Below are 12751 nucleotides of genomic sequence, written 5' to 3' on the forward strand. Positions count from 1 at the left end.
GGAGTAGGTTGAAGATTGCGATTCTCACACCCTAATCAAGAGTGGAGCAGATCAAGATGGTGAATCTTATCTTCCCAATACAAAGGAGAAGCAGATTTAAGCCATTAGTCCTATCACCCCAAGCAAGAGGGAGTAGGTTGAAGATTGCGATTCTGCCACCCTAATCAAGAGTGGAGCAGATCAAGATGGTGAATCTTATCTTCCCAATACAAAGGAGAAGCAGATTTAAGCCATTAGTCCTATCACCCCAAGCAAAGAGGGAGTAGGTTGAAGATTGCGATTCTGCCACCCTAATCAAGAGAGGGAGCAGATCAAGATGGTGAATCTTATCTTCCCAATACAAAGGAGAAGCAGATTTAAGCCATTAGTCCTATCACCCCAAGCAAGAGGGAGTAGGTTGAAGATTGCGATTCTCACACCCTAATCAAGAGTGGAGCAGATCAAGATGGTGAATCTTATCTTCCCAATACAAAGGAGAAGCAGATTTAAGCCATTAGTCCTATCACCCCAAGCAAGAGTGGAGTAGGTTGAAGATTGCGATTCTGTCACCCTAATCAAGAGTGGAGCAGATCAAGATGGTGAATCTTATCTTCCCAATACAAAGGAGAAGCAGATTTAAGCCATTAGTCCTATCACCCCAAGCAAGAGTGGAGTAGGTTGAAGATTGCGATTCTGTCACCCTAATCAAGAGTGGAGCAGATCAAGATGGTGAATCTTATCTTCCCAATACAAAGGAGAAGCAGATTTAAGCCATTAGTCCTATCACCCCAAGCAAGAGTGGAGTAGGTTGAAGATTGCGATTCTCACACCCTAATCAAGAGTGGAGCAGATCAAGATGGTGAATCTTATCTTCCCAATACAAAGGAGAAGCAGATTTAAGCCATTAGTCCTATCACCCCAAGCAAGAGTGGAGTAGGTTGAAGATTGCGATTCTCACACCCTAATCAAGAGTGGAGCAGATCAAGATGGTGAATCTTATCTTCCCAATACAAAGGAGAAGCAGATTTAAGCCATTAGTCCTATCACCCCAAGCAAGAGTGGAGTAGGTTGAAGATTGCGCATTCTCACACCCTAATCAAGAGTGGAGCAGATCAAGATGGTGAATCTTATCTTCCCAATACAAAGGAGAAGCAGATTTAAGCCATTAGTCCTATCACCCCAAGCAAGAGTGGAGTAGGTTGAAGATTGCGATTCTGTCACCCTAATCAAGAGTGGAGCAGATCAAGATGGTGAATCTTATCTTCCCAATACAAAGGAGAAGCAGATTTAAGCCATTAGTCCTATCACCCAAGCAAGAGGGAGTAGGTTGAAGATTGCAGATTTCGCCACCCTAATCAAGAGTGGAGCAGATCAAGATGGTGAATCTTATCTTCCCAATACAAAGGAGAAGCAGATTTAAGCCATTAGTCCTATCACCCCAAGCAAGCAGAGTGGAGTAGGTTGAAGATTGCAGATTCTGCCACCCTAATCAAGAGTGGAGCAGATCAAGATGGTGAATCTTATCTTCCCAATACAAAGGAGAAGCAGATTTAAGCCATTAGTCCTATCACCCCAAGCAAGAGTGGAGTAGGTTGAAGATTGCGCATTCTCACACCCTAATCAAGAGTGGAGCAGATCAAGATGGTGAATCTTATCTTCCCAATACAAAGGAGAAGCAGATTTAAGCCATTAGTCCTATCACCCCAAGCAAGAGTGGAGTAGGTTGAAGATTGCATTCTGCCACCCTAATCAAGAGTGGAGCAGATCAAGATGGTGAATCTTATCTTCCCAATACAAAGGAGAAGCAGATTTAAGCCATTAGTCCTATCACCCCAAGCAAGAGTGGAGTAGGTTGAAGATTGCGATTCTCACACCCTAATCAAGAGTGGAGCAGATCAAGATGGTGAATCTTATCTTCCCAATACAAAGGAGAAGCAGATTTAAGCCATTAGTCCTATCACCCCAAGCAAGAGTGGAGTAGGTTGAAGATTGCGATTCTGTCACCCTAATCAAGAGTGGAGCAGATCAAGATGGTGAATCTTATCTTCCCAATACAAAGGAGAAGCAGATTTAAGCCATTAGTCCTATCACCCCAAGCAAGAGTGGAGTAGGTTGAAGATTGCGATTCTCACACCCTAATCAAGAGTGGAGCAGATCAAGATGGTGAATCTTATCTTCCCAATACAAAGGAGAAGCAGATTTAAGCCATTAGTCCTATCACCCCAAGCAAGAGTGGAGTAGGTTGAAGATTGCGATTCTGCCACCCTAATCAAGAGTGGAGCAGATCAAGATGGTGAATCTTATCTTCCCAATACAAAGGAGAAGCAGATTTAAGCCATTAGTCCTATCACCCTAAGCAAGAGTGGAGTAGGTTGAAGATTGCAGATTCTCACACCCTAATCAAGAGTGGAGCAGATCAAGATGGTGAATCTTATCTTCCCAATACAAAGGAGAAGCAGATTTAAGCCATTAGTCCTATCACCCCAAGCAAGAGGGAGTAGGTTGAAGATTGCGATTCTGTCACCCTAATCAAGAGTGGAGCAGATCAAGATGGTGAATCTTATCTTCCCAATACAAAGGAGAAGCAGATTTAAGCCATTAGTCCTATCACCCCAAGCAAGAGTGGAGTAGGTTGAAGATTGCGATTCTCACACCCTAATCAAGAGTGGAGCAGATCAAGATGGTGAATCTTATCTTCCCAATACAAAGGAGAAGCAGATTTAAGCCATTAGTCCTATCACCCCAAGCAAGAGTGGAGTAGGTTGAAGATTGCGATTCTCACACCCTAATCAAGAGTGGAGCAGATCAAGATGGTGAATCTTATCTTCCCAATACAAAGGAGAAGCAGATTTAAGCCATTAGTCCTATCACCCCAAGCAAGAGTGGAGTAGGTTGAAGATTGCAGATTCGTCACCCTAATCAAGAGTGGAGCAGATCAAGATGGTGAATCTTATCTTCCCAATACAAAGGAGAAGCAGATTTAAGCCATTAGTCCTATCACCCCAAGCAAGAGTGGAGTAGGTTGAAGATTGCGATTCTCACACCCTAATCAAGAGTGGAGCAGATCAAGATGGTGAATCTTATCTTCCCAATACAAAGGAGAAGCAGATTTAAGCCATTAGTCCTATCACCCCAAGCAAGAGTGGAGTAGGTTGAAGATTGCGATTTCACACCCTAATCAAGAGTGGAGCAGATCAAGATGGTGAATCTTATCTTCCCAATACAAAGGAGAAGCAGATTTAAGCCATTAGTCCTATCACCCCAAGCAAGAGTGGAGTAGGTTGAAGATTGCGATTCTGCCACCCTAATCAAGAGTGGAGCAGATCAAGATGGTGAATCTTATCTTCCCAATACAAAGGAGAAGCAGATTAAGCCATTAGTCCTATCACCCCAAGCAAGAGTGGAGTAGGTTGAAGATTGCGATTCTCACACCCTAATCAAGAGTGGAGCAGATCAAGATGGTGAATCTTATCTTCCCAATACAAAGGAGAAGCAGATTTAAGCCATTAGTCCTATCACCCCAAGCAAGAGTGGAGTAGGTTGAAGATTGCGATTCTGTCACCCTAATCAAGAGTGGAGCAGATCAAGATGGTGAATCTTATCTTCCCAATACAAAGGAGAAGCAGATTTAAGCCATTAGTCCTATCACCCCAAGCAAGAGTGGAGTAGGTTGAAGATTGCAGATTCTCACACCCTAATCAAGAGTGGAGCAGATCAAGATGGTGAATCTTATCTTCCCAATACAAAGGAGAAGCAGATTTAAGCCATTAGTCCTATCACCCCAAGCAAGAGTGGAGTAGGTTGAAGATTGCGATTCTCACACCCTAATCAAGAGTGGAGCAGATCAAGATGGTGAATCTTATCTTCCCAATACAAAGGAGAAGCAGATTTAAGCCATTAGTCCTATCACCCCAAGCAAAGTGGAGTAGGTTGAAGATTGCGATTCTCACACCCTAATCAAGAGTGGAGCAGATCAAGATGGTGAATCTTATCTTCCCAATACAAAGGAGAAGCAGATTTAAGCCATTAGTCCTATCACCCTAAGCAAGAGGGAGTAGGTTGAAGATTGCGATTCTCGCCACCCTAATCAAGAGTGGAGCAGATCAAGATGGTGAATCTTATCTTCCCAATACAAAGGAGAAGCAGATTTAAGCCATTAGTCCTATCACCCCAAGCAAGAGTGGAGTAGGTTGAAGATTGCGATTCTCACACCCTAATCAAGAGTGGAGCAGATCAAGATGGTGAATCTTATCTTCCCAATACAAAGGAGAAGCAGATTTAAGCCATTAGTCCTATCACCCTAAGCAAAAGAGGGAGTAGGTTGAAGATTGCATTCTCGCCACCCTAATCAAGAGTGGAGCAGATCAAGATGGTGAATCTTATCTTCCCAATACAAAGGAGAAGCAGATTTAAGCCATTAGTCCTATCACCCCAAGCAAGAGTGGAGTAGGTTGAAGATTGCGATTCACACCCTAATCAAGAGTGGAGCAGATCAAGATGGTGAATCTTATCTTCCCAATACAAAGGAGAAGCAGATTTAAGCCATTAGTCCTATCACCCAAGCAAGAGGGAGTAGGTTGAAGATTGCAGATTCTTCACACCCTAATCAAGAGTGGAGCAGATCAAGATGGTGAATCTTATCTTCCCAATACAAAGGAGAAGCAGATTTAAGCCATTAGTCCTATCACCCCAAGCAAGAGGGAGTAGGTTGAAGATTGCGATTCTGTCACCCTAATCAAGAGTGGAGCAGATCAAGATGGTGAATCTTATCTTCCCAATACAAAGGAGAAGCAGATTTAAGCCATTAGTCCTATCACCCCAAGCAAGAGTGGAGTAGGTTGAAGATTGCGATTCTGCCACCCTAATCAAGAGTGGAGCAGATCAAGATGGTGAATCTTATCTTCCCAATACAAAGGAGAAGCAGATTTAAGCCATTAGTCCTATCACCCCAAGCAAGAGTGGAGTAGGTTGAAGATTGCGATTCTCACACCCTAATCAAGAGGGAGCAGATCAAGATGGTGAATCTTATCTTCCCAATACAAAGGAGAAGCAGATTTAAGCCATTAGTCCTATCACCCCAAGCAAGAGGGAGTAGGTTGAAGATTGCGATTCTGCCACCCTAATCAAGAGTGGAGCAGATCAAGATGGTGAATCTTATCTTCCCAATACAAAGGAGAAGCAGATTTAAGCCATTAGTCCTATCACCCCAAGCAAGAGTGGAGTAGGTTGAAGATTGCGATTCTCACACCCTAATCAAGAGTGGAGCAGATCAAGATGGTGAATCTTATCTTCCCAATACAAAGGAGAAGCAGATTTAAGCCATTAGTCCTATCACCCCAAGCAAGAGTGGAGTAGGTTGAAGATTGCGATTCTCACACCCTAATCAAGAGTGGAGCAGATCAAGATGGTGAATCTTATCTTCCCAATACAAAGGAGAAGCAGATTTAAGCCATTAGTCCTATCACCCCAAGCAAGAGTGGAGTAGGTTGAAGATTGCGATTCTCACACCCTAATCAAGAGTGGAGCAGATCAAGATGGTGAATCTTATCTTCCCAATACAAAGGAGAAGCAGATTTAAGCCATTAGTCCTATCACCCTAAGCAAAGAGTGGAGTAGGTTGAAGATTGCGATTCTCACACCCTAATCAAGAGTGGAGCAGATCAAGATGGTGAATCTTATCTTCCCAATACAAAGGAGAAGCAGATTTAAGCCATTAGTCCTATCACCCTAAGCAAGAGTGGAGTAGGTTGAAGATTGCGATTCTCGCCACCCTAATCAAGAGTGGAGCAGATCAAGATGGTGAATCTTATCTTCCCAATACAGTGGAGAAGCAGATTTAAGCCATTAGTCCTATCACCCCAAGCAGTAGTGGAGTAGGTTGAAGATTGCAGATTCTGTCACCCTAATCAGTAGTGGAGCAGATCGAAGATGGTGAATCTTATCTTCCCAATACAGTGGAGAAGCAGATTTAAGCCATTAGTCCTATCACCCTAAGCAAGAGGGAGTAGGTTGAAGATTGCGATTCGCCACCCTAATCAAGAGTGGAGCAGATCAAGATGGTGAATCTTATCTTCCCAATACAAAGGAGAAGCAGATTTAAGCCATTAGTCCTATCACCCCAAGCAAGAGTGGAGTAGGTTGAAGATTGCGATTTTCGCCACCCTAATCAAGAGTGGAGCAGATCAAGATGGTGAATCTTATCTTCCCAATACAAAGGAGAAGCAGATTTAAGCCATTAGTCCTATCACCCCAAGCAAGAGTGGAGTAGGTTGAAGATTGCGATTCTCGCCACCCTAATCAAGAGTGGAGCAGATCAAGATGGTGAATCTTATCTTCCCAATACAAAGGAGAAGCAGATTTAAGCCATTAGTCCTATCACCCCAAGCAAGAGTGGAGTAGGTTGAAGATTGCGATTCTGCCACCCTAATCAAGAGTGGAGCAGATCAAGATGGTGAATCTTATCTTCCCAATACAAAGGAGAAGCAGATTTAAGCCATTAGTCCTATCACCCCAAGCAAGAGTGGAGTAGGTTGAAGATTGCGATTCTCCACCCTAATCAAGAGTGGAGCAGATCAAGATGGTGAATCTTATCTTCCCAATACAAAGGAGAAGCAGATTTAAGCCATTAGTCCTATCACCCCAAGCAAGAGTGGAGTAGGTTGAAGATTGCGATTCTCACACCCTAATCAAGAGTGGAGCAGATCAAGATGGTGAATCTTATCTTCCCAATACAAAGGAGAAGCAGATTTAAGCCATTAGTCCTATCACCCCAAGCAAGAGGGAGTAGGTTGAAGATTGCGATTCTGCCACCCTAATCAAGAGTGGAGCAGATCAAGATGGTGAATCTTATCTTCCCAATACAAAGGAGAAGCAGATTTAAGCCATTAGTCCTATCACCCCAAGCAAGAGGGAGTAGGTTGAAGATTGCGATTCTGCCACCCTAATCAAGAGTGGAGCAGATCAAGATGGTGAATCTTATCTTCCCAATACAAAGGAGAAGCAGATTTAAGCCATTAGTCCTATCACCCCAAGCAAGAGGGAGTAGGTTGAAGATTGCGATTCTGCCACCCTAATCAAGAGTGGAGCAGATCAAGATGGTGAATCTTATCTTCCCAATACAAAGGAGAAGCAGATTTAAGCCATTAGTCCTATCACCCTAAGCAAAGAGTGGAGTAGGTTGAAGATTGCGATTCTGCCACCCTAATCAAGAGTGGAGCAGATCAAGATGGTGAATCTTATCTTCCCAATACAAAGGAGAAGCAGATTTAAGCCATTAGTCCTATCACCCCAAGCAAGAGTGGAGTAGGTTGAAGATTGCGATTCTGCCACCCTAATCAAGAGTGGAGCAGATCAAGATGGTGAATCTTATCTTCCCAATACAAAGGAGAAGCAGATTTAAGCCATTAGTCCTATCACCCTAAGCAAGAGTGGAGTAGGTTGAAGATTGCGATTCTGTCACCCTAATCAAGAGTGGAGCAGATCAAGATGGTGAATCTTATCTTCCCAATACAAAGGAGAAGCAGATTTAAGCCATTAGTCCTATCACCCCAAGCAAGAGTGGAGTAGGTTGAAGATTGCGATTCTCACACCCTAATCAAGAGTGGAGCAGATCAAGATGGTGAATCTTATCTTCCCAATACAAAGGAGAAGCAGATTTAAGCCATTAGTCCTATCACCCCAAGCAAGAGGGAGTAGGTTGAAGATTGCGATTTCGCCACCCTAATCAAGAGTGGAGCAGATCAAGATGGTGAATCTTATCTTCCCAATACAAAGGAGAAGCAGATTTAAGCCATTAGTCCTATCACCCCAAGCAAGAGTGGAGTAGGTTGAAGATTGCGATTCTCACACCCTAATCAAGAGTGGAGCAGATCAAGATGGTGAATCTTATCTTCCCAATACAAAGGAGAAGCAGATTTAAGCCATTAGTCCTATCACCCCAAGCAAGAGGGAGTAGGTTGAAGATTGCGATTCTCACACCCTAATCAAGAGTGGAGCAGATCAAGATGGTGAATCTTATCTTCCCAATACAAAGGAGAAGCAGATTTAAGCCATTAGTCCTATCACCCCAAGCAAAGTGGAGTAGGTTGAAGATTGCGATTCTCGTCACCCTAATCAAGAGTGGAGCAGATCAAGATGGTGAATCTTATCTTCCCAATACAAAGGAGAAGCAGATTTAAGCCATTAGTCCTATCACCCCAAGCAAGAGGGAGTAGGTTGAAGATTGCATTCTGTCACCCTAATCAAGAGTGGAGCAGATCAAGATGGTGAATCTTATCTTCCCAATACAAAGGAGAAGCAGATTTAAGCCATTAGTCCTATCACCCCAAGCAGAGTGGAGTAGGTTGAAGATTGCGATTTGCCACCCTAATCAAGAGTGGAGCAGATCAAGATGGTGAATCTTATCTTCCCAATACAAAGGAGAAGCAGATTTAAGCCATTAGTCCTATCACCCCAAGCAAGAGTGGAGTAGGTTGAAGAGATTGCGATTCTCACACCCTAATCAAGAGTGGAGCAGATCAAGATGGTGAATCTTATCTTCCCAATACAAAGGAGAAGCAGATTTAAGCCATTAGTCCTATCACCCCAAGCAAAGAGGGAGTAGGTTGAAGATTGCGATTCTGCCACCCTAATCAAGAGTGGAGCAGATCAAGATGGTGAATCTTATCTTCCCAATACAAAGGAGAAGCAGATTTAAGCCATTAGTCCTATCACCCTAAGCAAAGAGTGGAGTAGGTTGAAGATTGCGATTCTGTCACCCTAATCAAGAGTGGAGCAGATCAAGATGGTGAATCTTATCTTCCCAATACAAAGGAGAAGCAGATTTAAGCCATTAGTCCTATCACCCTAAGCAAGAGTGGAGTAGGTTGAAGATTGCGATTCTCGCCACCCTAATCAAGAGTGGAGCAGATCAAGATGGTGAATCTTATCTTCCCAATACAAAGGAGAAGCAGATTTAAGCCATTAGTCCTATCACCCCAAGCAAGAGTGGAGTAGGTTGAAGATTGCGATTCTCACACCCTAATCAAGAGTGGAGCAGATCAAGATGGTGAATCTTATCTTCCCAATACAAAGGAGAAGCAGATTTAAGCCATTAGTCCTATCACCCCAAGCAAGAGTGGAGTAGGTTGAAGATTGCGATTCTCACACCCTAATCAAGAGTGGAGCAGATCAAGATGGTGAATCTTATCTTCCCAATACAAAGGAGAAGCAGATTTAAGCCATTAGTCCTATCACCCCAAGCAAGAGTGGAGTAGGTTGAAGATTGCGATTCTGCCACCCTAATCAAGAGTGGAGCAGATCAAGATGGTGAATCTTATCTTCCCAATACAAAGGAGAAGCAGATTTAAGCCATTAGTCCTATCACCCCAAGCAAGAGAGGAGTAGGTTGAAGATTGCGATTCTCACACCCTAATCAAGAGTGGAGCAGATCAAGATGGTGAATCTTATCTTCCCAATACAAAGGAGAAGCAGATTTAAGCCATTAGTCCTATCACCCTAAGCAAGAGTGGAGTAGGTTGAAGATTGCGATTCTCACACCCTAATCAAGAGTGGAGCAGATCAAGATGGTGAATCTTATCTTCCCAATACAAAGGAGAAGCAGATTTAAGCCATTAGTCCTATCACCCCAAGCAAGAGTGGAGTAGGTTGAAGATTGCGATTTCGCCACCCTAATCAAGAGTGGAGCAGATCAAGATGGTGAATCTTATCTTCCCAATACAAAGGAGAAGCAGATTTAAGCCATTAGTCCTATCACCCCAAGCAAAGAGGGAGTAGGTTGAAGATTGCATTCTCACACCCTAATCAAGAGTGGAGCAGATCAAGATGGTGAATCTTATCTTCCCAATACAAAGGAGAAGCAGATTTAAGCCATTAGTCCTATCACCCCAAGCAAGAGTGGAGTAGGTTGAAGATTGCGATTCTGCCACCCTAATCAAGAGTGGAGCAGATCAAGATGGTGAATCTTATCTTCCCAATACAAAGGAGAAGCAGATTTAAGCCATTAGTCCTATCACCCCAAGCAAGAGTGGAGTAGGTTGAAGATTGCGATTCTCACACCCTAATCAAGAGTGGAGCAGATCAAGATGGTGAATCTTATCTTCCCAATACAAAGGAGAAGCAGATTTAAGCCATTAGTCCTATCACCCTAAGCAAGAGTGGAGTAGGTTGAAGATTGCAGATTCGCCACCCTAATCAAGAGTGGAGCAGATCAAGATGGTGAATCTTATCTTCCCAATACAAAGGAGAAGCAGATTTAAGCCATTAGTCCTATCACCCCAAGCAAGAGTGGAGTAGGTTGAAGATTGCGATTCTGCCACCCTAATCAAGAGTGGAGCAGATCAAGATGGTGAATCTTATCTTCCCAATACAAAGGAGAAGCAGATTTAAGCCATTAGTCCTATCACCCCAAGCAAGAGGGAGTAGGTTGAAGATTGCGATTCTGCCACCCTAATCAAGAGGGAGCAGATCAAGATGGTGAATCTTATCTTCCCAATACAAAGGAGAAGCAGATTTAAGCCATTAGTCCTATCACCCTAAGCAAGAGTGGAGTAGGTTGAAGATTGCGATTCTCGCCACCCTAATCAAGAGTGGAGCAGATCAAGATGGTGAATCTTATCTTCCCAATACAAAGGAGAAGCAGATTTAAGCCATTAGTCCTATCACCCCAAGCAAGAGTGGAGTAGGTTGAAGATTGCGATTCTCACACCCTAATCAAGAGTGGAGCAGATCAAGATGGTGAATCTTATCTTCCCAATACAAAGGAGAAGCAGATTTAAGCCATTAGTCCTATCACCCCAAGCAAGAGTGGAGTAGGTTGAAGATTGCGATTCTCACACCCTAATCAAGAGTGGAGCAGATCAAGATGGTGAATCTTATCTTCCCAATACAAAGGAGAAGCAGATTTAAGCCATTAGTCCTATCACCCCAAGCAAGAGTGGAGTAGGTTGAAGATTGCGATTCTGCCACCCTAATCAAGAGAGGGAGCAGATCAAGATGGTGAATCTTATCTTCCCAATACAAAGGAGAAGCAGATTTAAGCCATTAGTCCTATCACCCCAAGCAAGAGTGGAGTAGGTTGAAGATTGCGATTCTGCCACCCTAATCAAGAGTGGAGCAGATCAAGATGGTGAATCTTATCTTCCCAATACAAAGGAGAAGCAGATTTAAGCCATTAGTCCTATCACCCCAAGCAAGAGTGGAGTAGGTTGAAGATTGCGATTCTCACACCCTAATCAAGAGTGGAGCAGATCAAGATGGTGAATCTTATCTTCCCAATACAAAGGAGAAGCAGATTTAAGCCATTAGTCCTATCACCCCAAGCAAGAGGGAGTAGGTTGAAGATTGCGATTCTCACACCCTAATCAAGAGTGGAGCAGATCAAGATGGTGAATCTTATCTTCCCAATACAAAGGAGAAGCAGATTTAAGCCATTAGTCCTATCACCCCAAGCAAAGAGTGGAGTAGGTTGAAGATTGCGATTCTGCCACCCTAATCAAGAGTGGAGCAGATCAAGATGGTGAATCTTATCTTCCCAATACAAAGGAGAAGCAGATTTAAGCCATTAGTCCTATCACCCCAAGCAGAGTGGAGTAGGTTGAAGATTGCGATTCTGCCACCCTAATCAAGAGGGAGCAGATCAAGATGGTGAATCTTATCTTCCCAATACAAAGGAGAAGCAGATTTAAGCCATTAGTCCTATCACCCCAAGCAAGAGTGGAGTAGGTTGAAGATTGCGATTCGCACACCCTAATCAAGAGTGGAGCAGATCAAGATGGTGAATCTTATCTTCCCAATACAAAGGAGAAGCAGATTTAAGCCATTAGTCCTATCACCCCAAGCAAGAGGGAGTAGGTTGAAGATTGCGATTCTCACACCCTAATCAAGAGTGGAGCAGATCAAGATGGTGAATCTTATCTTCCCAATACAAAGGAGAAGCAGATTTAAGCCATTAGTCCTATCACCCAAGCAAGAGTGGAGTAGGTTGAAGATTGCGATTCTCGCCACCCTAATCAAGAGTGGAGCAGATCAAGATGGTGAATCTTATCTTCCCAATACAAAGGAGAAGCAGATTTAAGCCATTAGTCCTATCACCCCAAGCAAGAGTGGAGTAGGTTGAAGATTGCGATTCTGCCACCCTAATCAAGAGTGGAGCAGATCAAGATGGTGAATCTTATCTTCCCAATACAAAGGAGAAGCAGATTTAAGCCATTAGTCCTATCACCCCAAGCAAGAGTGGAGTAGGTTGAAGATTGCGATTCTGCCACCCTAATCAAGAGTGGAGCAGATCAAGATGGTGAATCTTATCTTCCCAATACAAAGGAGAAGCAGATTTAAGCCATTAGTCCTATCACCCCAAGCAAGAGTGGAGTAGGTTGAAGATTGCGATTCTGTCACCCTAATCAAGAGTGGAGCAGATCAAGATGGTGAATCTTATCTTCCCAATACAAAGGAGAAGCAGATTTAAGCCATTAGTCCTATCACCCCAAGCAAGAGTGGAGTAGGTTGAAGATTGCGATTCTCACACCCTAATCAAGAGTGGAGCAGATCAAGATGGTGAATCTTATCTTCCCAATACAAAGGAGAAGCAGATTTAAGCCATTAGTCCTATCACCCCAAGCAAGAGTGGAGTAGGTTGAAGATTGCGATTCTGCCACCCTAATCAAGAGTGGAGCAGATCAAGATGGTGAATCTTATCTTCCCAATACAAAGGAGAAGCAGATTTAAGCCATTAGTCCTATCACCCCAAGCAAGAGTGGAGTAGGTTGAAGATTGC

This window comes from Gossypium raimondii, chromosome 7, assembly GCF_025698545.1.
Source record: "Gossypium raimondii isolate GPD5lz chromosome 7, ASM2569854v1, whole genome shotgun sequence".
NCBI classification, from domain to species: Eukaryota; Viridiplantae; Streptophyta; class Magnoliopsida; order Malvales; family Malvaceae; genus Gossypium; species Gossypium raimondii.